General features: G+C 48.1%; 1 protein-coding gene and 1 pseudogene across 1 annotated transcript in view; both read left to right on the plus strand.

The window, feature by feature from the left end:
• The window catches only part of SLC6A11 (solute carrier family 6 member 11), a 307,236-nt gene that overhangs the window by 29,856 nt on the left and 250,607 nt on the right, over positions 1-26,773 (plus strand). The window lies entirely within an intron of this gene.
• Positions 16,542-17,156, plus strand: LOC149855716 (uncharacterized; annotated as a pseudogene).

Genomic DNA, 26,773 nt, shown 5'->3' on the forward strand with positions numbered 1-26,773 from the left:
CACCACTTCATGGTGCTAGCTGATTTAGGCAGGTGATAGAACAGGACTCGTCTTCAGTAGCACGCTTGATTAGGAATGTCTATGGCCACATTTGTAGACAGATCCAATCTGTAGGAACAAGATAACAAGGAGCTTGGCTCCCGTTAGATGAATCTGACTTAAATACTCACCACATATTATGCATACCTTTTGCCAATAGTGTCCCTCCCATTTATCTCCCTGAGGATGCTTCACTACCACCCTATTTCCTCCCTGAAGCTTTCCTGGGTCACCACCCCTAAAGTTGCTGTACTGCCAGCTTGTGGGAATCACCCAATCCAAAGGCCTGTTGCATAGGGCTACCTCCTGGATGAGGTCGGTTATTGGCCCAATTGATAGCTCAATCTAGGTGCAAGTCCTAGTCCTTAAGAGCTGGGCCAGCAGACCAACCGCAAATTCATAGAATCATAGAATCATAGAAGTAGGGTCGGAAGGGACCTTGTAGATCTTCAAGTCCGACCCCCCACCTGGGCGGTAGTCATCAAGCCTCTTCTTAAAGATCCCCAGGGTAAAAGCCAGCACCACTTCCCTAGGAAGTTGGTTCCAGCTCCTAGCCGCCCTAACTGTGAAGTAGTTCTTGCGGATGTCTAATCTAAACCTACTCTCTAATAATTATGTCCATTGTTCCTTGTCATGCCAGGGGGTACTAGGGGAAACAGCCTCTCCCCTAAACCCTTCTGGTCCCCCCTAGTGAGTTTATAGACAGTCACCAGATCCCCCTTCAGCCTTCTCTTGTGAAGGCTGAACAGGTTTAGGTCCCGCAGTCTTTCAATGTAGGGTCTGCCCTGTAGTCCCCAGATCATGCGGCTGGCCCTCCTCTGGACCCTTTCAATGTTGTCCACATCCCTCCTGAAATGGGGCGCACAGAACTGGACGCAGTACTCCATCTGTGGCCTGACCAGCATCGCATAGAGGGGGAGGATCACCTTGCTGTACTTGAGGTGCACCTGTGGATGCACGACAAGGTCCAGTTAGCCCTACCAACCATGACCTTGCATTGTTGGCTCATATTCATCATGGAGTCAATAATGACTCCAAGATCCCTTTCTGCCTCCGTGCTCTCAAGAAGGGAGTTTCCCATTCTATAAGTGTGCTGCTGGTTTCTACTGCCTAAGTGCAGCACCCTGCACTTGTCGGTATTGAAACGCATCCTGTTTATGTCAGCCCACTCCTGTAACCTATCCAGATCTTGCTGCAATCTTTCCCTCCCTACTAGCATGCTCACCTCACCCCAGATTTTGGTATCATCAGTGAACTTAAACAGGTTGCTTTTCACCCCATCATCCAAATCACTGATGAAGAAATTGAAAAGCGCAGGCCCAAGGACCGAGCCCTGGGGGACCCTGCTACCCACTTCTCCCCAGGTTGAATATGACCCATCCACCACCACCTTCTGAGTACAACCCTTGAGCCAATCTGCAATTCATCTGACTGTGTAGGCATCAATGCCACAGTCGCCTAGTTTTTTAATGGGGATGGGGTGGGAGACGGTGTCAAAGGCCTTGCTGAAGTCTAGAAAGACTACGTCCATGGCGACACCTGCATCCATTGCCTTTGTGACCTGATCATAAAAGGCAATCAGGTTGGTCTGACATGACCTGCCCCTAATGAAACTGTGCTGGTTGCCCTTGAGCATCATCCCTGAAGCCGGCCCATCACAGATGTGCTCCTTGAGGATCTTCTCAAAGAGTTTTCCAAGGATAGAGGTAAGACTGGTGGGCCTATAGTTGCCCGGGTCCTCTCTCTTCCCTTTTTTGAAGATGGGGACCAAGTTAGCTATCTTCCAGTCATCTGGCACCTGGCTTGAGCACCATGAGCACTCGTAAAGCTGTGCCAAGGGCCCTGCAATAAACCCAGCTAGCTCACTCAACACCCTGGGGTGGAGAGCATCTGGACCCGCTGACCTGAACACGTCCAGCCCCTCCAGAAGCTCTCTAACCCTGTCCTCTCCAACCTGAAGTCTGGAGGCGTTCCCCTCGAGTCCATCTGGCATCACAGCAGGGAAGTCCCAGTCCCCGCACAAGAAAATGGAGGTGAAGAATTGGTTAAAGAGTTCCGCTTTCTCCTCTGGCGCAACCACCATCTTGCCCAGTGTACTTTGCAGGGGCCCCACATTACCCGGTGCCTTCTTCATCCTCCCTATAGATTTGAAAAAGGACTTCTTATTATTCTCAATCTTGGACTCTAGTCCTAGCTCTATGTCCACCTTAGCTTTCCTGACAGCCCCCCTACAGGCTCGAGCAGAGGAGTTATACTCCTCTTTTGAGATAGCACCCCACTTCCACTGGGTGTACGCTGCCTTTTTGGTAAGCAGGCATTCCGGGACGCCTTTGGTGCGGCTTGCTCTACCAATCAGTTAGACTGCAGATGGTATGGGATGTGATATGTCCATAACATGCCATGTTTTGTGGTCCAGTCATACACAAGATGATTGTGGAAGTGAGGGCCATTGTTGTTCTGTAATTCTGTCGGTGGTGGATACACAGGAGAGTTTCCAGTGCTGCACAAGTGTCCTGGGCAATAGCTCTTGCCAAAGCACGGACAAACGTTATTCCCGTGATACCTTTTATGATTACAAACACGTTCTGTTGTTTCCAGGAAGTTCGAGGGAGGGAGCCTATGAAATCTCATTGCCATACTTGCCACGCTACCTTTCCCCCACATAACAACAACAGGACAGTCAGGAAAGGTTGTGATTATATCTTGACCTTGTGGCAGGTGATGCATGCATTAACTATTTCTTGTGCTTCTTTTTTAGTTACATGAATGCCCCAAGACGTGGCCAGGTGGGCGGTTCCATCATGCCCGGGATGCCCATGCTGTTGATGTAGCCATTCTGTGGCTCATACTCCAGGTGTACAGTGGGAGGAGGAATCGGGCAATGATGGGCTGACTGCTCTATTTTCTTCTTTAACATACAAGGTTTCAGTGCTCTCTTCCCTTGTTAGCTGATCAACCTGCCTATTCCACTTTTTTTCTGGGCCTTCCCTCATCTTATTCCCATGCGCTGCCCTAACATGTCGAATATGAAGAGGAATCTCATTTTGGGCCAACTTTCATAAGGTCTCCCATTTCTTGTGGCTCCAAGTGTCTTGTCCTCGTCTTTTAAAGTTTTCCTTGTTTCATAAGGGTAGCCATTTAATACATCCTTCCACCACTATCTAGGAGTCACTATAAATATAAATGGGCTTTACAGGATGTGGACCTTCTGCTAATTCTCACACAGCCACAGCGAGCACTGCTTTGAGCTCGGCATACTGTGCACTTTTTCCAAGGCCTTGTAATACTACTTGTTTGCCATCTCAAATCCTCAAGGTGGCTGCTTTCTAGGCACAACTTCGAGCAGACCGATCTGTAAACCAGACTTTGACATCAGCTGAGGCCTCCATTTCAGGCGAGAAAGGAGGTACTTCCATGATGGGTGAAGGTTCACTGCAGCTTGCTTGGTCAGGATAAACATTAATCGTACTTTCTGTGACTCTTTCAATTAATGCAGGGCATCCCTTTGGGGTTACTCATTGGACCTGGCTCAAGATGTAACAAATCCACTTTTGGACTGTGGTATCTTGGGCTCTTCCCCCAGGTGGCAGCTGGCGGTCTGACAGAGCCATTCTGAGGATAGGTATCGGAGTAGTGATAACTGTGGTCAATTCCCTGCTTAACACTTCTGTGGCTCCGAGAGCCACCGCTGCTGCACACAACATTTGTTTTAAGAGAGTATACCTTGCTTCCGCCCCTCTACAGCCTCGGCTCCAAAATCCAAGTGGCTTTCCTTCTGCTTCTGAAGACTTTTTCTGCCACAGGCTTCAATGTGGTCCTCCTGAGACACCTACATGAAGACAAAGCTCTCCTTCTGCATGTCGTGCTGCTAAGGAGGCATGGACAGTTACTTCTTCTTTAAGGGTCTGTGAGGCATATTCATGCTCAGGACCCCATTCCCATTTAGTCCTCTTCTTACATAGGTTATACAAGGGACAAGCTAATACACTAAACTCAGGAACATGCATACGCCAAAAATTGAGTGCTCCCAATTGGGCCTGTCATTTTTTTACATCAGTGGGGGCCAGGGTCTCTACTATACTCCACAGCCCTTCAGATGGTATTGTGGCCCCCCCATTCTGCCATTCTATTCCTAGAAATTCACACTGATCCTATTTCTTGGACTTTCTGATCAGACAGTGTGAATCCAAAGGTACCCGCTTCCTCTTTGAATGATTCAAAGGCCTTGGTGGCAGCCTCTTTGTCTTATTTAGTCCTCTGGCTCCTCGAGATCCATGGGCCCGCTGAATCCAGGTCAGAAACTAATTTTAAATCAGTAGCTTCTCTCATACTGCTGCATCTTCCTTCTAATGATTTCCAGATGTGCTAGCCAATTTATAACTTCTGAGTTATGCTGATAACTTACAGCCATTCAGATTCTCTCACTACAAACTTTCCTTAGGACTGACCAACAGCAGTACAAGCCTTTGCATTCTTCTGATGAGGTTAGTTTTGACTACACCACAAGGCCTACTACTCCTTCTACAAGGCCTTGCTAAATATACTAGGCCTCACTACATACAAGGCCTCACTAATCTTTGACTTTAATTAGGCTCTCAGTGGCAATATACAGCTTACAATATCTAAACAAACAACAAAAATACCTGGTCTAATCCCCACAGAGTGCTCAGCAAGCACCTTTATCACACAGATATAATTTTCAGCTGTCACACTCCTCCCAAGTTGTTTGTCCAAGCTTTCACTTCTTGTAAGTTTCCTCATTGTTTTTAAGTTCCCTGAAGAGGTCTGTGCTAAGCTAACTGATCACTTGCCACATTTTCTATTCTTCCTGCACATCAGGATGTTTTTTTCCTGTGCCCTCAGTAAACTTTTTTTTGTTTTTAAGTACAGACAGCTCTCCTGGACTCCTTTCCCACTCAGATGAGACTGTCATCAGGTCCTGCCCATCAGTTCCCTGAGGGAGTCTGTTTTTTTCTCTGAAGTCCAGTGTCCATACTCTGCTGCACTCCTTTATTTCTTTTGTCAGTATCTTGAACTGAATTATCTTGCACTCACTGCTGCCCAAATTGCACCTTTACATCCCTCACCAATTCTCCCCTGTTTTTGAGCAGCAGGTCGAGAAGAGCACAGCCCCTAGTTGGCTGCTCCAGCACTTGTGTTACCAGATATGCCCATTACATTTCTAGGGTCTTGGTAATTTTATTAATGTGCTGCTTGTGTTACTTGTGTTTCTGTACGGAGCTGTATCTCTCCCTTCTGCAAGCCCTCACCCCCAATGGAGCTATCTTGCAGGACTCAGTTTCAGTGGGGATGGGTTCCTCCAGTCACCAAATCAATCATACACAAACACACATAGATTAACGTGACATGCCTGACCTGGCCAGGTTGATCAGCATGGACAGGCTGACACCCTCATATGCCAAGAATCAGTTCCTCAGAGCAACAATAAACTACAGTCAGACACAAGCACACAGTTAAACAGAATACGTCTGAATTCAGCTGGGTGTCCAGCTGACACCCCCATGGGCCAGCATTCAGTTCATTAGGGCACGTCTGAGCCAAACTGGGTCAATCAGCCTATACAAGCTGATCCCCTTATGTGTTTCAAACTCAGCACGTTCCAATCTTTTAGCCTCTTGATGAGCAGACCCCACAGTATTTTTGGGCTTCACAGGGATCTTTAGCTTAGGTAAAAGAAGTGTTGCTGCAGAGCAAGTGGGGAAGGAGAAGTAGTGAAGGAAAAATATACCCAGTTACCACCAGTTTGTCTATAAAAGTTATTTATTGCTAAGTATATGAACTATATAATGGCACTAGTAGTAATAGACATGCAAAGGAAAAACAAACACAAACAAGTACTGTATTACCCTGGTTTCACTAAGTATTTGGGGAAACTTAGCTCAGGCTTAACTAATACAATTAAGGTTCAGAAATGTATGCCTAGAGAGAAAAGAGAGAGAGGGAGAGCTGGGATCTCACCAGTCCAAGACACTCGGGTTGCAAAGCTGACAAGTAAAGTTCTCAGCACAATCCTTGAAGGAAGACAATCTGTCTTTTCCAGCATCCCAAGAAGAAAGCAGGTGGTGTCAGAGAGACTTCTCCTCTTGAAACAAACACACTGCTACTTTTTACATATTTTTATACCCTCAGTTCAGCTTCTTTCAAGCATTCTCAATAGTGTAAATCAAATTGTCTTTTGTATTGACAAAGCGTTATCTGGTTTGGAACATCTCAGGAAACTGATTGATACTCAGGAAACACATAAGGTTAGGGAGTAAACAGATACTTAGGAGCCAGCTTGAAATTCCTATGGATAGCAGATATACTTATGGGATATCTCCTGGTTTCTGCAGAAGCAATAGATAGCTTGCAGCATCAGGGTTTGGGATTTTTACTTGTGAACAAGCATCAGCTTAGCATGATTTTTCCAGATCTTACTATAGTCTTTTACCAGACTTAAGGCAATTATTGGAGTGCTTATAACCTTTGTGGGGGGAGGACTTCTACCAGTCGTCCCGGGAAAACTATGACAACACTTGTGGTCAGGGCTCCAACGGGCTGGATGCTGTGATGAACCCTTTACCATTGTTCAAATGTTACCCATAACCCTTCTGACTCGGTGTCTTGCCTCAGTATTCCCTAACCTGGCAACCAAGTTGTAGCCAATTAAGTTTAAATAGGCCTCCCATAGTGGGACTGGGGAATGTACAGCCTGAGATGCCTATTAAACTTACTTCTCCTTAGAGGTGGGGGGGGTGTCCTTTGTAAATCCAGATTAGAACTGGTCTGATAAATGCTGAGCTGGGTGTGTGTAAATGTGGCTTGATTAGCATTTGGAGCACAGATTCCCCATCATGCAGTGCTCCCCTGCTTCTCTGATCCCAGAATTCACTGTGGTCTCTGCTTCAGGCATTCTGTTCTCCATCTCCCATGTAAATGAATGGTCATCTGGTTCCATCTCAGATGCAAATGAGACCTAGGGCAGTTGTTTCGCTCTTGTCACCCTGGCTGGAGGGTTTTAGGTGTGTCTCTCACTCCATCTTAATCAGTTTCTGTTTAGGTAGAGGAGGGGAGGGGGGAGGAGGTTCTTTGTGAGTCAGACAGTCTGAGTCCTGTGTCAGGGTTCCCCAAGAACATGGAGCTGAGAGGCAACATTTGCACCAGGAAGTTGTCTCCAATGCTCTCCAAAAACTTCCTTGATTGCCTGTTCACTTCTTCATTTCTCTCTCAGTAGTTATCAGGGTGATGGAAGTCCCCCAGGAGAGCCAGGGTCTGTGGTTGGGAAACAAGTGCTAGCTGCTTGTAAAAAGTCTCATTACCTCATCCTCCTGGTCCACAATATCACCCTTTTTGCTCTGCCCTCTAATCTTAACCCACAGACTTTCAGCAGGCCCATCTCCAGTTTCATACTGGAGTTCTGAGCAGTCATACAGCTCTTTTACATACAGCACAATTCCTCTTCCTCTTCTCATCTGCCTGCCCTTTATGAACAGTTTATACCCATCCATGACAGTGCTCCAGTCATGCCTGCTAACCCACCAAATCTCATCATTCCAATCACATCATAGTTTCTTGACTGTGCAAGGACTTCCAATTCTTTCTGCTTCTTTCCCGCATTAAATAAGAATGAAGGACACAATAGGAGTCTGGAGACTGCAAGATGGCAAAAGTAGATATTATGGATTGTTGATATAAAAATAAGAAATAAAGTTTGTTTTTTTCTGCACAAAAGCCATCACCAAAGTTTGAAGCCATTCTGTACCTTGTTAAATAGCCAGGAGTTAATAGTATTTTGTGTCAAAAGCCTCATGTCCATTAGGGAACTTGCCTATTGCCAGAAATCAGTGCAGATTAATCAGTTCTTAAGACAGGTTAACTGTGAACAATTAATAGTAATAATAATAATAGTCAACTATTTTACTTTCCTGAATACTAGACTGGAATAAAGGTATTTTGAATGGAAGCTGTTTTTTTTTTTACTATTCTCACTGTCAAGCATACAAAATGAACTCCCATTTTCCAGCTGATAATACTATAATTATAGTTACTTATCTATTTTCATGCAAAGCACACATTTATGCATAGAACTTTGAAAATTAATCTATGAAATAAAGTTCTTGCTCCAAAATTCATGTTCCATTTCTACTCTCCTGCAAAGGCATATGGAGAGGATTTGAGAGTATGTCTACACTGCAGGTTGCAGTATTGTATTATATAAGAGCTAGCTCAGTTACTGGAAACAATCTAGCCATTGAAAAATAGAGTTTAGCATGACTAGCTTCCCATTCTACCTGGATGTATCCATAACAAATCAAGACCTAAGTTACATAATATACAGGTGAGAGATAGAAGAAGTGATTAAAAACAAATATACATTTGAACTGTTGCAGTTGGGAACTTTTAAAATATTAGGATATTATATTAGTAGGATGTGTCTACATTAAAGTAGTTGTAGTAATGAGTAGTAACATGTCTGGAATACTTTCAATTTACTTTGTTAGTGTGTAACAAATCTATTATGCAGGGATTACATTTACAAGCATTTAGCTATTAAAAATGCATATGTAAATTCCCAGTAGAGGGAAAATATTTCATACCCCTTTTTATAACAGTCCTACACCTTGTAACTCCCACTAAATGGGGAATTCTATTCATTCCATAACCAAATGCTCATTAAAAAACAAAACAAAACAGAATGAGACTTAGAAAGAATGGCCCATCTTTTCCTTTAACACATTCAAAACTAGTCACAATATTTGTGCAGGGCACATAACAGGATGATAACTAATATTTCTGATCTATCCTAAGATTTCTAAAAGAGAAAACTGTTTCACATATACCATGTCATAATATATCAAGAGTATAATAATTATTACCTGTCTTGCTTAAATCAGTATTATACTACACTTGCTCGTGTCTTTTGTTGAACAGTTATGAAAATGAACCTGGAAAAAATATAACAAAAAATAAATCACTTCTATGACCTTTGAGTAAGGTAGTTTTTTGATTTAGAAAATATATCATCATTGGTTATCCCTCTATACGAGGTTGATGTCTACTGGGGGGAGATTACTGGTGAATTTTAAGGTGACTGAGGAGTCTGATCTGTACTTTGCAAGTTTTTCCATAGATATGACAAGTTGTGCCTTGGGGGAGAACAACTGTTGGCCAGGATCTTGTATGTTTTCCTTTCTCCTCTGCCATTTCTTGGTTTCCTGATCAAGATGGTTATCGTAGAAGTGGGCTGTAGCTTGATGTATGATACAGTGCCATTGAGACCTGCTACCAGCCAGCACTTCCCAATTTGTAGGGTTGATGCCACCTATAAGGTATGCTTTCAGGGTGTCTTTGTAGCTCTTCCTTTGTTTTCCGTGCATCCTCTTACCATGACTAAGTTGAGAAAAGAGGACTTGCTATGGGAGATGAGTGTCAGACATTCACACACAGTGGCCAGCCCAGCAGAGTTGATGTTTTATGATCTTTGCCTCAATACTGGTTATGCTAGCTGCAGAGAAGATGCTGGCATTGGTGCAGTGGTCTTCCTATCTAATGTGAAGAATCTTTCTGAGGTAATGCTGATGGAACCATTCCAGGCACTTAAGATGGCTTTGATATGACATCCACATCTCACACCCATAGAGGAGTGTGGGAATAACCACTGCACTGTAGACATCTTAGTTTCCATCTGCAGATCTTGGTCAGCAAAAACACAGCAAGCAGCTTCCTGAAGGATATGCTGGCACAATAAATCCAATGTTCAATTTCTACATAAGATTGACTGACTGGGAGAGGTGACTGCCAGGGTATGGAAATGCCTAATATTTTCCAGGGGTTCTCCACCAACAATGATTTGTAGGGGGGTGTAGCAGGGCACTAAGGTGCCTGCTACTCATAATGGTAATACGGCCTTAGCTGCCACTCACCAGGGCAGCGCAGGTGGGGGTTGCTATGGCAACTGATTGGGTCAGCTGACCAGAAGGGGGCAGGGCCTGGCCTATATAAACAGCGAAGCTGAGGCCAGAGGCAGTTCCCCCTGGTGGCAGTCTAAGAGGGAGCTCCATTGGAGCAAGCAGAGCAGAACATAATAGAGAAGCTGATGGCCGGAGAGCATCTGCTTGACAGTTCTGGGCGGAGGAAACCCTGATAAGGATATACGTAAAAGGGAGCCAGGTTGGGTTGGAAGTTGTGTTGTGTTGAGGGGGAGTTTTGGTTTTGCGCCTGGCCCATCAATTAGTGTCAACAATGATTTCATTTTTATATTAGTGCATTCTCAACTAAGGTAGAAGACAACAGTACAATTGTAAAATTCTCAGGCAGGTGCTAAAATGTTTCTTTCATAACTACTACATTACCCCATGATGTTTGCTTGAGTGGTTCAGTTATTCTCCATACTTATAAAAGTTTATTTTAAAAAAAGATTATTTATCTTGAAAAGGATACAACAATTACAGCAGTTCACACTGACATAATGCTCTCTATATTTCAAAGAGAATAGAATAGAATGTACCCATGTCTAGGAGAATCCTGAAAATTTCTGTGTTGTATATATTTTGAAAAGCTGAGGAAGGCTTTTCCAAGAAGTTCCCTTTTTTACAGTATTTTTTGGTATTTCACACCGTGCAGGCCAAAGGGCTGGCCATTATTAGTTAAGGTTGAAACTGGATCAGAATCTTCTATGGTTTTGGGGGTGGAAAACTTGTATTGTCCCTGTATATTTCCAATTGTTAACACTTCTGTAGCGTTGTCTGTTCTCTGGTATCCTGCTAGAGCCAAGAAAGTAGCTGTAAATGAGTGTAGTGGGGATGGTTGGAATACTTAGCAGTATAGCTCCTATAATATACACACAGATTAAATAAATATTCCACAGATTTGAACACAGGACATTTTCTTTTGTTTCACATGCAGGCTTATTTCCTACAACAGTAAGTAACAACTGGGGTTTGCATTAGGCGTGTGTGAAGCAGACCCTATTCGATTTGGATTTGACCCGAATTAGGGGACAGTGATTCAATTTGCTGATTCAGGTCATTGTCCCAATTCGATTTGGCTGAGCCCCCTGACATGGCATGGGGCATTCAAGGCAGTGGGGATCACCCCCCCACCTGGCAGCAGCCGGTGAGTGCATGCTTTTCCCCCCAAAATAATCAGGAGCTGGGGTGGGCATGGGATGGGGTCCATGTGGTTTGGAGATTTGACTATTTCGGCAGCAGCTTAATCTCCAACTCAAATTTGACTGACTCGACTTGGGACAGCAATATGAATCACTGAATTGAATCATTGTCCACTGAATCGGCTGAATCCAAATATGAAGCGAATTCTAGCCGCTTTGCACAGGCCTAGCTGCTTACTGTGTTCAGCTTCCATGTAGTGATTTGCTCCATGTTCCCCAGGTTTACCTCTCACAGCTTATCTGTTCATATGTTCATTGTGGAGCCGTTGGCATGGCTGTTTGAGGACTCCTGGTGGTTGGGTCAAGTCCCCGATGACTGGAAAAGGGCCAATGTGGTCCCTATTTTCAAGAAGGGGAGGAAGGAAGAGCCTGGCAACTACAGGCCAGTCAGCCTCACTTCTATCTTGGGGAAGGTCTTTGAAAAAATTATCAAGGGCCACATTTGTGAGAGCCCTTCAGGGGAAGTGCTGTTGAGAGGTAACCAACATGGGTTTGTGCCAGGCTGATCCTGCCTGACTAACTTGGTCTCTTTCTATGACCAGGTAACAAAGAGCTTAGATGGGAAGAAGGAAGTCGATGTCATCTTCTTGGACTTCCAGAAGGCCTTCAACACAGTGTCCCACCCAATTCGGGTGGGCAAGCTGAGGGACTGCGGCATTGACGAATGCACAGTCACATGGGTGGCAAACTGGCTCCAGGGGCACACCCAGAGGGTGGTGGTGGATGGGTTGATGTTGACCTGGGAGGGTGTGGGCAGCGGAGTCCCCCAGGGCTCGATCCTTGGGCTGATGCCGTTCAACATCTTCATTAGCGACCTGGACGAGGGTGTGGAGAGCACCCTGTTCAAGTTCGCTGATGACACCAAGATGTGGGGCAAAGTGAATACACTGGCAGGCAGGGACCGCATCCAGACAGACCTGGATAGGTTGGAGAAGTGGGCGGATCTGAACAGGATGCGGTTCAACAAGGACAAGTGCAGAGTGCTGCACCTGGGGAGAGGGAACCAGCATTATGGTTACAGGTTAGGGGCTGACCCTCTCGACAGCACAGAGGCAGAGAGGGATCTTGGAGTCATGATCAACTCCAGGATGAATATGAGTCACCAATGCAATGAAGCAATAGGCAGAGCCAACCGCACCCTGTCCTGTATCAACGGGGGCATACTAACAGGTCCAGAGAGGTCTTGCTCCCCCTCTATGCAGCACTGGTCAGGCCACAGCTGGAGTACTGTGTCCATTTCTGGGTATCGCACTTCGGGAGGGACGTGGAGAACCTAGAGAGAGTCCAGAGGAGGGCCACTCGTATGGTTGGGGGCCTCCGTGGCCAGCCCTATGAGAAGAGGCTGAGGGACCTGAATTTCTTCAGTATCTGCAAGAGGAGACTGAGGGGGGATCTTGTGACTGCCTACAACCTTATCGGGGCCAGCAGCAGGGACTCAGGGAAAGTCTGTTCACCAGGGCCCCCCTTGGAGTCACCAGAAACAATGGCCACAAGCTGGGGGAGGATAGGTTTAGGTTAGATATTAGGAAGAACTACTTCACTGTTAGGGTGGCCAGAGCCTGGAATAGGCTTCTGTCACGGAGTCACATAGGTGCCCCGTGATTGTGAGGGTGATTGGCAGAGCTGTCAATCACCCAGGCAGCTCAGGTGCCTGGTTGCCAGGGCAACCAAGTGGGTCACATGGCTGGAAGGGGGCAGGGCCAGGCCTTTATATATAGCTTAGGCCGGAGCCTGCCTCACAGTTCCCTTCTGGCTGCCGCAGGAGCAGGAGCTCTGCGGCTCGAGCTGAGTGGCCTGAGTTGGTGGTCGCAGCATTACCCCACTAACAGGCTGCGATGATGCGGGGAACAGGATCACCCTGACAGAAGGTAGGACTGAGAGCCCTGCCAGGGCTTGGAGTTATTGGTAGGTGTGTGAAGCCTCTGTTTATGTTGTAGCCAGAAGGCTTGAGTTTACATTACAGTTTACACCGGAGGACCGGGTGAGGCTGTAGGGGAGCGAGGAGGCCTCACGGGAGCTCCCCCACAGCTTGGGGGTTCCCAGTGCCCAGTAAGGGCACAGTGCCAGGGGCACTATTGTCGGTGCCAAGGAGGCACTGTGTTGCGCCAGGGAGGCGCGGTGTGCGGGGTTACAGACCCCGGCCCATCAGGGCAGTGTTAGGCCTAGCGAGGCAACCAGACCCAGAGAAGGGTCAAGGAGACAGGCACGGCTGCGAGTGCCTGTGCCCCTAGCGCGAGGCGCGCGGTGTCAGCCCTAGAGAGGGCAAGGCCCAGAGCGGGGCCGAGACAGGGCGCGAGGCGCGGTGTCAGCCCTAGAGAGGGCAAGGCCCCAGAGCGGGGCAGAGGCAGGGTGTGAGGTGCGCGGTGTCAGCCCTAGGGAGGGCAAGGCCCCAGAGTGGGGCAGAGACATGGCGCGAGGCGCGCGTGTCAGCCCAGAGTGGGCAAGGCCCCAGAGTGGGCAAGGCCCCAGAGGGGCGAAGCACAGAGGGTGCAGTACAGGCCCCAAAAGGGGGCGAGGACCCAGAGCGAGAGAGAATAACTGACGAGAGCGAGCCGGCCCAAGGGCGCTGAGGCTAGGGCGGCGAGAGCGAGCCGGCCCAAAGGGGCGCCGGTATTAGGCGACGCTAGGGAGCCGGACCCAGGGGGCGCCAGCAAGTTGCTGGGCGCCAGTAAGACAGGCCCAGGGCGCGGGGAACGGGCTAGAGATTGGAGCCCGACCCAAAGGGGCGCCAGGTGGGCGAGGAGCCCCGGGGCCCGAGCGAAGGAGCGAAGGCACCCAAGAGGCGCGGGACTACACAAACGTCCCCCAGAACAGCTGCGAGGCTTGGGGCGTGCTGAGGGGGAGGTTTGGAGGCACGCGTAGCCCTTAAGGCGGGACGCACATAGATACCCCAGTCTGGAATAGGGACAGGAACATCAAGACCGTCCACTAGGGAAACTGGCAGCCTCCACATTATATATTTAACCATCAAAGTCGTGGCGGGCGAGATTCTGAGGGTGCTACATCACCCTAACGTGACGGTAGGGGGCGCTAGGGAGCTCACGGCCGCCCCTAGCCGCCGCTCCCTCACAGCTTCCCAGAGAGGTGGTGCTCTCACCTTCCTTGGAAATCTTCAAAAGGAGACTGGATAGGCATGTGGTCTTATGATCCCTCCCACCCCCAGTGCTCCTTCCTGCCCATGGCAGGAGGTTGGACTCCATGATCTGTCTAAGTCCCTTCCAACTCATTGATTCTATGTTTATGGCCTTAAGCTCACTGTATTAAAGATTCCTTTTTCTAGTGCTGTGTTTGCCTGAAAGCAATTACTTTATTGATGTGAGATGTGTTTACCCCAGTGAAAAATGCAGTCCCAGAGTAGCTCCATGCACTTACTATGTCCCCTTCATGGTGTAAATACTAGATTTTTTATTCACACATAAGGCCAAATATATCATTTTGACAATTTGATTGGGCCTTTGCATGAGTTACAACTTAAAATCATTTACTTATACTTTAAAGCCACATTACAAACCAAGATCAGTGTAAAAGGACCTCAACTGAGTAAACATGACAACCTGCATGGTAGCATTTCAGAGGATGTTACCACCTCTGATTGCTACAGAGAAATTAAAATGGAATAGCAGGAAGTGTTTAGTAACACAACTGAAAAAGTAAATTACAGTGCTCAGAAGCAGAATAAAATTAATACAATTGGCCTGAACTAAGAGTATGGCAGAGCTTTCATTCGGGCATCTCTTAAACAGACACTCTGAGTCTTGCTGGATTATTCCATGCTGTAGGCCAGATCCCCAGGCTTTGCCAACCTACATGGGTTACAGAATCCAGCCAGAAGACAGACAATAAAAATGTGACTGCTAATTACCTCTCTGCTTTCTTAGAGTTTGGGGCCATTCTGTCTTCTTAGTATAAATCTGTATAGTGTAAAGTCTTCTCAAGATGCTCTTGATAATGTAATCCTTTGGAGAATGTTCAGTTAGCCACAGGTTTCTAAGTAATTTTGATGTAATACCCTCCCTCTTGGCCCAGGTCATTCCCAGATGAGTGTCATGCATCAGGTTGTGCCCAGATGAGAGGCTAACTTTCCATCACAATAAGGGAAATATCCACCCATCTTCTGAAAGTATTTCACTGTAGTGATAAAAGTTATAACTTAGAGATACTCCCTAACACAGAATTGGGAATTAGAAGATGATCTGCCTGTCATGGAGCAGGTAGTTAAAGGGAGGCAAAGGGTTTGCAGAGATTGTCTACTGTTCCATGACAAAGTTTGTTGTTATTTCTTCTCATTTGTTGTGTGCCTGTATTTTTAACCCAGTGATCACTACATTTTCCATCCCTCAAAGTAGTATAAAATGGAAAAAGCCAGTGTGCTGTGGATAAAGAGACTTCTAGTAGATTGCCAGGAGATTTCAACATGTAACTTAAGCAACAGCTTGAACAAACCCGGAGATTTGGTCTTATAGTTCTAAAGGAAGTAGAGAAAGGTAACATTCTGGCAACTGAATGCGGAAAGGATACATTGTATACTTCTGATATTAGACAGTTAATGCAAGAACTAGACCAGGTTTATAACCAAAGCAAAAAGTCCAGATCATCAGACTCACTAGGATTATTAGTAATAGCGAGAGTCAATGATTAGTGATGAAAAGTTCATTGGTATCAAGAAACTTCTGGCAGCAAATTTATAGAGAAAGTTCTAATATAGCTGATGACATACTATAAAGACTGGAGTGCAGGAATAAGCAGAAGGGAAGTCTGATGATCCATTTATCTCAGTATTTAATCTGAATATCTTACTTATTTCTTGAAGTGGTACTCAATATAATAGGGGCAGAGTAAAGGCATTTGCCTAAACAAATACAACAGGCCATGTAAATGGCCTACATGAAGACTGACATTTTTCTTCATCCTACTGTGTCTGGTAAGCAAATTAACCTTGCTATAGTTACTTTACAGTAGTGCACGTGTAGATGGCAAATGGGAGAAAATATGCTCTCAATCAGCCTCATCACCAGGGGCCACCCTCAGGCTAGCCCTAGGGCCACAAAGCCTGGAGGTTCTCCAGCCCTGGGGCAGGGCAGCTCTTTGCCTGCCCCTTAAAATGCTGCAGTGACCCTAGGGTCCTGTGCCACCTGCAGCTAGCCTCTGGCCACCAGCTCCCACAACAGTGGCCCCAGGTCAGCCATAACAAGCTGCCTGGACCCTGAAATTATCCCCTAGCCCAACTCCATTGCCTGTCTGCCTGTCCCATGGGCAGGCACTATAGGCACCTACCCAGGCCCACCAGCACCTGGACTGTTGCTTGTAACCCCTGAAGGCTGATGAAGGAAACATGCTGGCTTCATCTCCAATGCCACACACCACCTCCCAGGGGTGGAATTAGTCCCAGGAGGAGACAGCAGACCTTGTGGCATTGTGGGGTAATACCAAGGTCCTGAGCCAGTTCACTCAGAGCAGGCATTCCAACACTGACATCTATGAGGACCTGTTGGACCTCATATGGGAGCACGGGCACAACCAGTCAGCACACCATGCCACATAAATGTCAAGGCCCTGAGGGCAGAGTGGGTCAGCATCACCAACCACAACTGCCACTTGAGGGCTGCCCAGAGGTCCATGCCCTTTATGTGGCAGCTGGACCACATCCTTGTGCCCTGGGTCCCTGGCTGGAGTCATGCTATGTATTCCAGCATGGGTGGTCTGCCTGAGCCTCCATTGCAGCCTGACATTTGCAATGAGTCATTAGCTGGGGAGGGCCCCTCAGGACACCAGGTGTGACCCCTCTCACCATGGTCACCAACCCCTGGTGTCATCCAGCAGCTCCAACAGCCCATGCTAGTGCTTGCCTCACCAGGTCCAGGTCCACAGCCCCCAGGAGGCCAGCCTGGCCATGGCACCACCTGCCCTCACCAGATGCAGCTCCTTCCTGGAGGAGGCCCCTGCCTGACTGGCCAGGTGCCATGCCCCTGCCCTCCAGGACACCACTGAAAACCACACATTGTCATTGCCAGTGGGGATAGACTCAGGCGACTGGGCATGTCTGCCACACCCACCCGGTAAGCTCTGTTCTGAGGGATGGGCACTCCCTGCCCCTGTTCTTGCCTCTGCCCTTGCACTTCATCCCTTCCCAACCTGTCAAACTTCCCCTGACCCCTGGAGTTCCCCTCCACAGCCTGCAGGGAGGTGGGAGGCAGTGCAAAACTTTATTGAGAGGCCTGTGCCTCCTCAGGTAGGCAGGCACAGGTCTCTCACACATGGAAAGGTATGTCAGTGCCAGTGATGATGTTGTTCTCAGTTGCCTGGGTGTAGGGGTGTTAAGCATAGGTATAGGTGCCCTTTCAGGCAGTGGTGAACACTGTGGGGAAGTACGGGCTTGTCTGATGCACCATTGAATATCAAGATCCTGCACCAGGTTCTCAGATGTGCCTGGGCCACCATGGTTTCATAGATTTCATAGACATCAGGGCTGGAAGGGACCTCGGGAGATCATCGAGTCCAGCCCCCTGCCCAAAGGGCAGGAAATCAGCTGGGGTCATAGGATCCCAGCAAGGGATCAGCAGCTGAAGGGTGTACCTGGGATACTCTCAGCAGGGGCACGCTTGGGGCACAGAGCACATGCAGAGGAAGGGGCAAGGCCCAGGGCAATCTTCTGAGTGGCCCTTTGGGAGGAGGGTGTGGGCACCACCAGCTCTGCATCTCAGTCAGCCAGGAACCCCTCGGCCCCCGAGCTTAGGTGCTGTGGGCATGGTGGCAATGAAGGAAATGATCTGGCCTGAAGGAGGAGAAGGGCAGAGAGTGGGTCTGGAGCCATGGCAGCAGGTGCTGCCAGAGGCCAGGTCTATCCTGGCCTGGAAAGTGGGTGGGAAAGGCAAGTTGCCTGCAGCAAGCACCCAGCAGCCCACCTGCCCCTGCGGAGTGACGGGGGATAAGGGCCTCAGTTGGTGGCTGCCTATGCCAGGGCCTGCTTGACCAATTTACCATGGTCCCTGGTCACTTGTGCATTCACGACCCATGATCTAAGCCTAGGGAGCACACAGTGCATGTTATCTCAGAAATATTGCAAACTTTCGCAAACAGCTGCTTTCTCCTGACTCTGCAGGTCCAACAGCTGCACACGAGGGAGAGGCACCAGATGCACATGGGGATTCACCATCAGGGTCACTGCCAATCTTGGCCAGGGCCCTGCATATGCACCATCTCTGGCAGCAGCATACCCAGGATGAAACCTGGCTGCCGGACCAACTGGTTACTGTGGCAGAGGAGTGGCTGGGGGAGGAGCGGGTCTGGCGCATGGAGGACATTACACGTGAGTGGGAGAAGGACTGCGAGATGGACCTGGTGGACCAGGCATCCTTGGACAGATTTCTGGCCCTTGAGGGCATCTTGCCAGCCTTGAGAGGATGGTGGAGGCCCAGGAGTGGCTGACCATTACGGTGGCCAGGGCAGTGGAGGCTACAAAAGAGGACTGCCAGGTGCTGGACACCATCCTGGCCCTGGTAATCATCTTTGTGCTGCCTGCTGCCCTGCCTCTGGCCCTAGCCCCACCTGTCCCCTGGCAGCTGGCCGCTACCCTACTGCAAGCCTCCCAGCAGGCTTGGGCTGGGGTGCAACAGCACCTCCTACAGCCAGGTCCCCCTGCCTCAGCACCCACCCCAGGGCCTCCACCATCCAGACCCCTGCCTCGGCCTAGCCCTGCAGCTCACCCTGGCTCCATGCGGCTCTGCAGCAGGAGCTGTTTTCAGCAGGGTCATCACTGTGTGCAGGCCCATCACTGTGTGCAGGCCCTGCTGGGCCTGGCCGCTGGCTGTAGGAGGGGAAGGCACCTGCACCAGCAGAGAAGCAGCCACCCTCGCCCCCAAGTGATCTCCTTGTCCACTGGCCTCACTGCAGTGTGCACATCTGCAGTGCTGCAGCCAGAGGCCAGAGTGCTGGGCACCTGTCCCTGGGCTCCACCCCCTAGGCACTCCCACCCCACTGCCTGCCACTCTGGGAAGGCACTCAGGGAAGTGTACATAGTTTGCATGGGGAAGAAGATGCTTTACTGGTGGTGGGTAGGGTGGTTGGTGGAGGGGCTCTGTGGGTCAGAGGGAGGGGCTTAATTTGGGAAGGAGTGGGGGTGGGAACTGTTATGGGAGCAGGATGGGGAAAGGGCTGGTTTTGGAGAGGGAGGTGGGATGGGGTCTGTGTTTGTAGAAGGAATAAAGTGCTTTTCAGAAAACTGTTGAGCCAGTAACCCTGGTGTGCTGGTGTTCCTCAGTGGAGCTAAGGTCCGGGGCCAGCCATTCAGGTGCCCTACAGTGGGGAGTACAGGAGGAGATAGTACCCCAGTGCTTCTCACACATGGTGCCCTGGCCTCCACTGCCAGGTGTTCAGCAGACCCAGAACTGCGGGGGGGCGGGGCTGTCACTCTTGCTGCTGCCACAGCTGGCATTCCCAGTGTCAGGCATTCTCTGCCCACTGTGCCTCCTCTGCCCAGGCTTTGCAGAAGAGCTCCACCTCAGTCTTTCAGATATTATGCAGTATATTGGCTGACCCGGGTGGTGAGAGTGCACTCTATTAGCACATGGGTCCAGCCCAGGCACCGGTTGAAGTGTGGCTCATGGGGGTCTGGCTGGCCAGTGTAGGGTCACATGAGCCGGGGTCCACAATGAGGAGGGGCAGGACTGTCACCTTGTCCACCTGGAGGTCTGGCACCCCTGACATGAAGCACCCACAATCCACCAGCACTGACAGGTTGGAGTTGCGGAAGATGTGAGCATTATGGGCACTGCTTGCCTTATGCATTATGGGCATTCATGGTGAAGGCATTGTGGTGACTGATGACAGCCTGTAGCATGACAGAGTGAAAGCCTTGTCAGCTGTACTAGGAACGGTCAACATGGGTTGGGCAGGTGATGAGGATGTGGGTCCCATCCAGAGTCTGAATGTACTGGGGGAAGGCCAGGGCCCAGAATGCCACTACAATCTCTAGGGGATTGTGCACCTGGAGCATGGTGTGCCCCAGTTTTTCTGAAGGGTGCCACAGACCCCCAGGAAAACCTACCTGGCTGTTGCCCTGCCCATCCCAAAGAAGTGCTCAACATAGTGCAGGCTGGTGGATGTGGCCAGCTTGAGAAGGGCAATGGCCAGGGTCTCCAGGGGGAAGTACAGCTGCATAGTGGTGGCCTATTGCTCTAGGTGCAGGCAGAGCTGATTGAGGAGCTCTGGGAAGGTGGCCTGGGTCATGTGATATAGTTTCATAGTTTCATAGTTCCTAGGGTTGGAAGGGACCTGAGTAGATCATCTAGTCTGACCCCTCGCCATGGCAGGAACAATACTGGGGTCAAACAAACCCAGCAAGATGTTCATCCAACCTCCTCTTAAAAACCCCAAAGGTAGGAGCCAGGACCACCTCTCTTGGAAGTTGGTTCCAGATCCTAGCCGCCCTGACCGTAAAGTAGTGCTTCCTGATATCTAGCCTAAACCTGCCCTCTGCCAGCTTGTGACCGTTATTTCTGGTCACTGCTGGCAGTGCTCAGGGGAACAGTGACTTCCCCAATACCCACTGATCCCCCCTGACTAGTTTATAACAGGCCACTAGATCCCCCCTCAACCTTCTCTCTTGGAGGCTGAACAGGTTCAGGTCCTGTAGCTTCTCTTCATAGGGCCTGCCCTGCTGTCCTCTGATCAAGCGAGTGGCCCTTCTCTGGACCCTCTCGATGCTGTCCACATCCCTCTTGAAGTGCGATGCCCAGAACTGGACACAATACTCCAGTTGCGGCCTGACCAGTGCCACATACAGGGGGAGGATCACCTCTTTGGACCTGCTTGAGATACATCTGTGGATGCATGACAAGGTACGGTTGGCCTTCCTGACTGCTTCCCCACACTGCCGGCCCATGTTCATCTTGGAGTCAATTATGACTCCAAGATCCTTTTCCGCCTCCCTGCTGACAAGAGGGGAGTTCCCCAACCTGTAGGTATGGTGCCGGTTGTTCCTCCCGAGGTGCATCATCTTGCACTTGTCTGTGTTGAATCCCATCCTATTCGCATCTGTCCACCCTTGTAACCTGTCTAGGTCTGACTGAAGCCTGATGCTACCTTGTAGTGTGCCCACATCCCCCCACATCTTAGTGTTATCAGCAAATTTGAACAGGGTGCTTTTTACCCCCTCATCCAAATCGCTGATGAAGATGTTGAACAGTGTGGGCCCGAGGACCGAGCCCTGCGGAACCCCACTGCCCACGTCCTTCCAGGTTGAGAAGGACCCATCCATTACCACCCTCTGGGTGTGGCCCTCCAGCCAGTTGGCGACCCAATTGACTGTGTGGGGGTTGACACCACAGTCCCCCAGTTTCTTAATGAAAACGGGGTGAGAGACAGTGTCAAAAGCCTTCTGGAAGTCCAGGAAGACTATGTCCACTGCTACCCCCACATCTAATGATCTGGTAACCTGATTGTAGAAGGCCACCAGGTTGGTCTGACAGGACCTGCCACTGATGAACCCATGTTGGTTGCCCCTAAGCATGCAGTCCCCATCTGGCCCCTCATGGATGTGTGCCAGCATAATTTTCTCAAACAGCTTGCCTAGGATCGAGGTAAGACTGACTGGCCTATAGTTTCCTGGGTCCTCCTTCCTCCCCTTTTTGAAGATTGGAACCACATTGGCCCTCTTCCAGTCCTCTGGGACCACACCAGAGCACCATGAGTGCTCATAGAGCCATGCCAGGGGTCCTGCAATGACCTCATCCAATTCCTTAAGGACTCTAGGGTGGAGATCATCCGGCCTGGCTGACTTAAACATGCCCCAGCCCCTCCAGAATCCCCCTAACTAGTTCCATGCTAACCTTTGGCCCAGGTGTGCCTCCCCTGGGGCCCAAGAGGGGCCCAGCAGGGAGGTGGCTGCTCTGGTCCCTACTTAAGAAGACAGAGGCAAAGGAATCATTAAACATGTTAGTTTTGTCATCTGGTGTCAACCAAATTTCCCAACGCGTCCTGCAAGGCCCCACATTACTCAGGACCTTCTTTTTGCCCCCTATGTATTTAAAAAAGGACTTATTGTCCTTAATCTAAGAAGCTAGTCCTAATTCCATCTTTGCCTTGGCCTTCCTAACTGCCCCCCCTACAACCCCGAGCGACTGCAGAATAGTCATCCCTGGTGATGACCCCTTCCTTCCATTGGGTATATGCCTCCTTTTTAGCAAGGAGACATTCCCGGATGCTTTTGGTGAGCCATGGAGGCTTGTGTGCTCTCCTGCTCCCTTTGATTCTCATTGGGATTACCTTCCTTTGGGCTTGGAGGATTGGCCCCTTAAGGAGCAACCACTCTCCTTGGACATCTGGCTCCCCTCCCCTCTGGGACCTCAGCGCATCCCCAACTATCCTCCTTAGCTCGCTGAAGTTTGCCCTTCTAAAGTCTAGGGCTGCTGCCTTACTGCATGCCCTTGCCACCTTGTGCTGGATGGTAAATTCCAGCAGGTGATGATCACTGTCACCCAGGTGGTCGAGAACCTGCAGCCCCCTCACCAGGTCATCACCCATGGCCAGCAGTAGTTCCAACATGGCTTCCCACCGGTGGGGCTGTGCACCTCCTGGGTTAGATGGAGGTCCTGCACTCTGTCTAAGAACCTACGTGAGCGGTCATGTAGCCAGCCACTTCTCATCATCCCACATGTGCTGGTTGATGTGCAGCCACCAGTTCTGGCTGGCTTGGCAGGCCCACAGGAGCTTGTGGATAGTAGTGGTGGTGGCATCTATGTGCACATTGTTGGTGTCTCTGCCAGGGTCCAGGTGGCAGCACAGGGGCTGGGCAGCAGCAGTGCAGTGGCAGGGGCCCTCAGATGCCACAGTGAACCTGGACACAGGGCCACACAGCACAGAAGGGCAGGCAGGGTCAAGACTGACCTGGGCCAGGTGGTAGTCACCGTGGCAATGAAGCACAGTGAGCAAGGTGGCAAGCAGGAGCCTGAGGCTTTGGTCATCTCTTCTAGGTCCTGGGACTGGAGCAGCCATCACACAGTGGACACAGGCTCTTGTGACAGAGTCACAAAGGGCTGTACCAGCATGCTGCAGCCTGCTCCAGTCCAGAAATGCAAGTGGCTGGGGAGCAGTGCATGGGGATGGCTTTTAAAGAGGGCCCCTGGCCTTAGGCAGCTGTGGCTGGAGCCTCTAGCTCCCCCAGGATGCTGCAGAGAGGCAATGCAGGGCTGGAGGAGGCCGGGAGGAGGCTACTCCCATTTGAAGCTAATCTGTTTACAAATGGCAGCACTTGTAGATGTCTGCCCAGGGTGGGTTTACTCCACAGTAAATTACTGTGGAGTAAACCAATCTGTGCATGTGTAGACACATGCATTGAAAGTGAGTTATTGATACAATGTAGGGCAAAAAATGCCAGTGGAGAAGTACTCTACAAATGTAAGTGGTTTAAAAACTTTATAAATATAGGAAGCTAAGTTTTTACCTGTAAATGACAGGCCACAAACACTCTGTAACAGAAAGACCTCTTTTTGTACACTCTGTAACAAAGATTGTCATCCCCAGATCCTTAGGCCACTTAGACTTTCCAGGTGTCTGCAGTTGATAGAGTCATTTGCCTGTTAGCTGTTTTTTGATCGTTTGTTTGTGTTTTTGTGTGTTTGTGCAAGCTGACTATTGATATCACAGCGGATTAGCCCCTTTAGTGCAAGTTGGAGAAGCCTTCCTGTGACCCTAAGTAAATATTACATATTAAATAAGTGGACCCTGGGTCTATGTGGCTATGCTGTTATTGGGCACATCTACACAACATGCTTAATGCATAGAAGACCAATTCTATCGTGCATTAGCATGGCTGGCAAAAGCCATGCTAATGTGCTAATGTGCAGTAGATTTAGTCTAATGCACATTAACATCACAAAAAAGTGTTCATCTGTGTTAATGCACATAGCACTAATTACAGCACATTAAGTTTAGTACCTGTAAATAATAGGTACTAAACTTAATGTGCTGTAATTATGGCACATTAATGAACATGTGGATGCTCCCATTGGGACCTAAACTAGCTAATTTTAAGTCAGCTACAATCATATGTTTTATTTACAATGCAGGTCTACCCTAAAGTCTCTTAAAGTCATTTGGGTTATGTCTGAAGTAAGCGATTTGACACATGACAGATCTTGTCTGTGTCAAGGAGTATATATGCATTCAAATGTACATAAGTATTTAAAAAGTAGAAGTTCATACATGTCTATAGCTGATATTAGTGGAAAATAGAACATGTGCAGTAATTAAAAAATACTGAAGTGCATAGACTTCAGAGAGAGAGGGATGCTAACAAAGTACATATTGTTGGAGAGATATTCTTTATCTACTTACATAGGTATAGAGAAACTGGTGTTTTGCTGAACTTGTGGGTATGCTGATATGAACAGCATTGGTAAAGAAGGACACTAAACATGAAGTTGAGAAAAGAGGATCCATTGTTAAAGGGGTCCCCTCTGGTCCTTCCTCCTATGGAGAAAGTCTTCTAGAAAACAGGAGAGGCAGGTGCAGAGTGGAATGTATCCTGCTGAATGACCAACAAAGGGATTTCTTTTCCCTTGGTCCCCACAACAGCTGGGATGGGTTCTGGAGGCAAACTGGCTCTGAGTGTTTACTGAATTCCAACTATCATGCTGGCTGAAGAACTATGGATAGGCAGATGACTCCAAAAGGCATTTTGCCCTGATTAGGGCAAAGGAAAGAAAAGGCATTGTATAAATTTCTCTAAAACAGCAAGTGGACACCAAGGGACTTGCCCCAAATAGACTGAATTTGTTCTTCTCTGTCTCTAGACCATGAAATAGTGCAATAAGTAGCTTAGTACATTTATTTTAGCAATGTGTTGGCAACAGTTAAATCTGTTACTATTCAAGGGTGTGCTCCAACCCTGCACATTTGAAAGCTTTATTAAAACAGTTCTTTCCCAAGAAAACAAAATGTTGTCCCAGCCCCTGGGAGATGTAGTGCAGCAGTTACTATGTCTGAAAAAAATGCACTTGTGGAAGTTGAAGTAAACACATTGCTGGGCTTTCATAATGCACATCCTCAAATTGGGGTGAAAAGGTTATTTTTCAGCTCTAAGTAGTAAAAAGTGGTGGTTATTACATAAGTACCTACATCTTCTATGCCTACCAGCTCAAGCACTGAAAAAAATATTTTCCCCATGTTATTTAATTACCATATACACACAAAACAAGGGAATTTTCAGTAATTGTATGATTACCTCTACTCTCCCAGGCAGTTTTATCTTCCAATTTTTGCTATTCCATACACATGTGATGGTAACAGAAAAAATGGAAAAACTGGGGAAACCAGCAATAGGAAGTTCATAGATTTAGTTCTCTATAACAGTAGGTTATATAGCCTGTTCCCTTGCCAGTAGGATATTTTTTCTAGTATGTTTTCTTGTTCCTAAAATACAAATATTGCTAATGATTCCTTAGTTCTTTCTCTCCACATAAGCAAAGACTGTAAGCATCAGGATATAGTTTTGTTATATGTCTGTACAGTGCTTAGCCCAACAGAGACTTGAACTGGGTGCAGCCTCTTGTTATAAATAATGATAATGATGTCTAGTGTTAAATATTCTAGTGATAGGACATCCAACATTACTCTTCGGGTGTTATCCTGCAGCCTAAATCTTCATGATTTGGGCAATTGTCCAATTATTCATTTTAAATCACCTTCTTCTATAATCCCAATTCTCATGTTCCTTATTAAATTCTCCTGGCAAATTCTTCTCTGGGGTTTATATCTTCCTTGTACTAAAAGCAAGTAAAATCTTTCTTGGTTATTATGTGATTTAGCCAAGGAATGAATTCAAAGCCAAAGACGGGCAAAAAACATTTGAGGATACATGTTTGTTTGCCTTCAGACCAGAAAAGCTAAGGTAAATGTACAGAAGTAACCATACAACAGCTTACTGCAGAATAGTAAGGCACAGGGCTTTCCCATGCAGCAGCTGTTCTGTGGTAACTTCCCATGCACAGACTCTATGCCACCTAAATGGATTTAAGTGTCTAAAGGTGATTCTATTTTATGCTTTTCAAGTCCTGAAAATCTTGCTTCTACTTTTGTCACTCATCATCCTTGACTTTTAAGATCGAGTCACAACTAAACAGAGAGGAGGAGGAAGATGAGGGGGAGTAGCTACTCATTTATTGCATTAACTGTTTTTCAGTGTCTCAAGCAGGGTGGAATAGTATCACATTTAGGCACTAAAGGATTACATTCTATTATAATTAGTAAATCTAAGTCCACTTATCTGCTTTTTGCCAAAAGAAGAACAATAAAGAAAAAAGGAGAATAGTTAGTTTTTTCAATATTTTTGGAAGGTCAAAGTATAGAAGCTCTAGACCAGCAGAAAGAGTAAATTACAAGAAGTACCTGTTACCTTACTAGCCCTGTTTAAACACTGAGGAGGTCAGTAAGATATTCATTTTAATTCAGCTACTAAAATATGCACCAGGAAAGAGGTGGTCTTTGAAGGACTCATGACTGAAACCCATTGTGGGGGGGCAGCATTTTTCTCTCTTCTGGATGCCAAAGAGTCCAGATTCAGTCATC

Source organism: Crocodylus siamensis, chromosome 11 (genome assembly GCF_052110815.1).
Source record: "Crocodylus siamensis isolate JL-2025a chromosome 11, ASM5211081v1, whole genome shotgun sequence".
NCBI classification, from domain to species: Eukaryota; Metazoa; Chordata; order Crocodylia; family Crocodylidae; genus Crocodylus; species Crocodylus siamensis.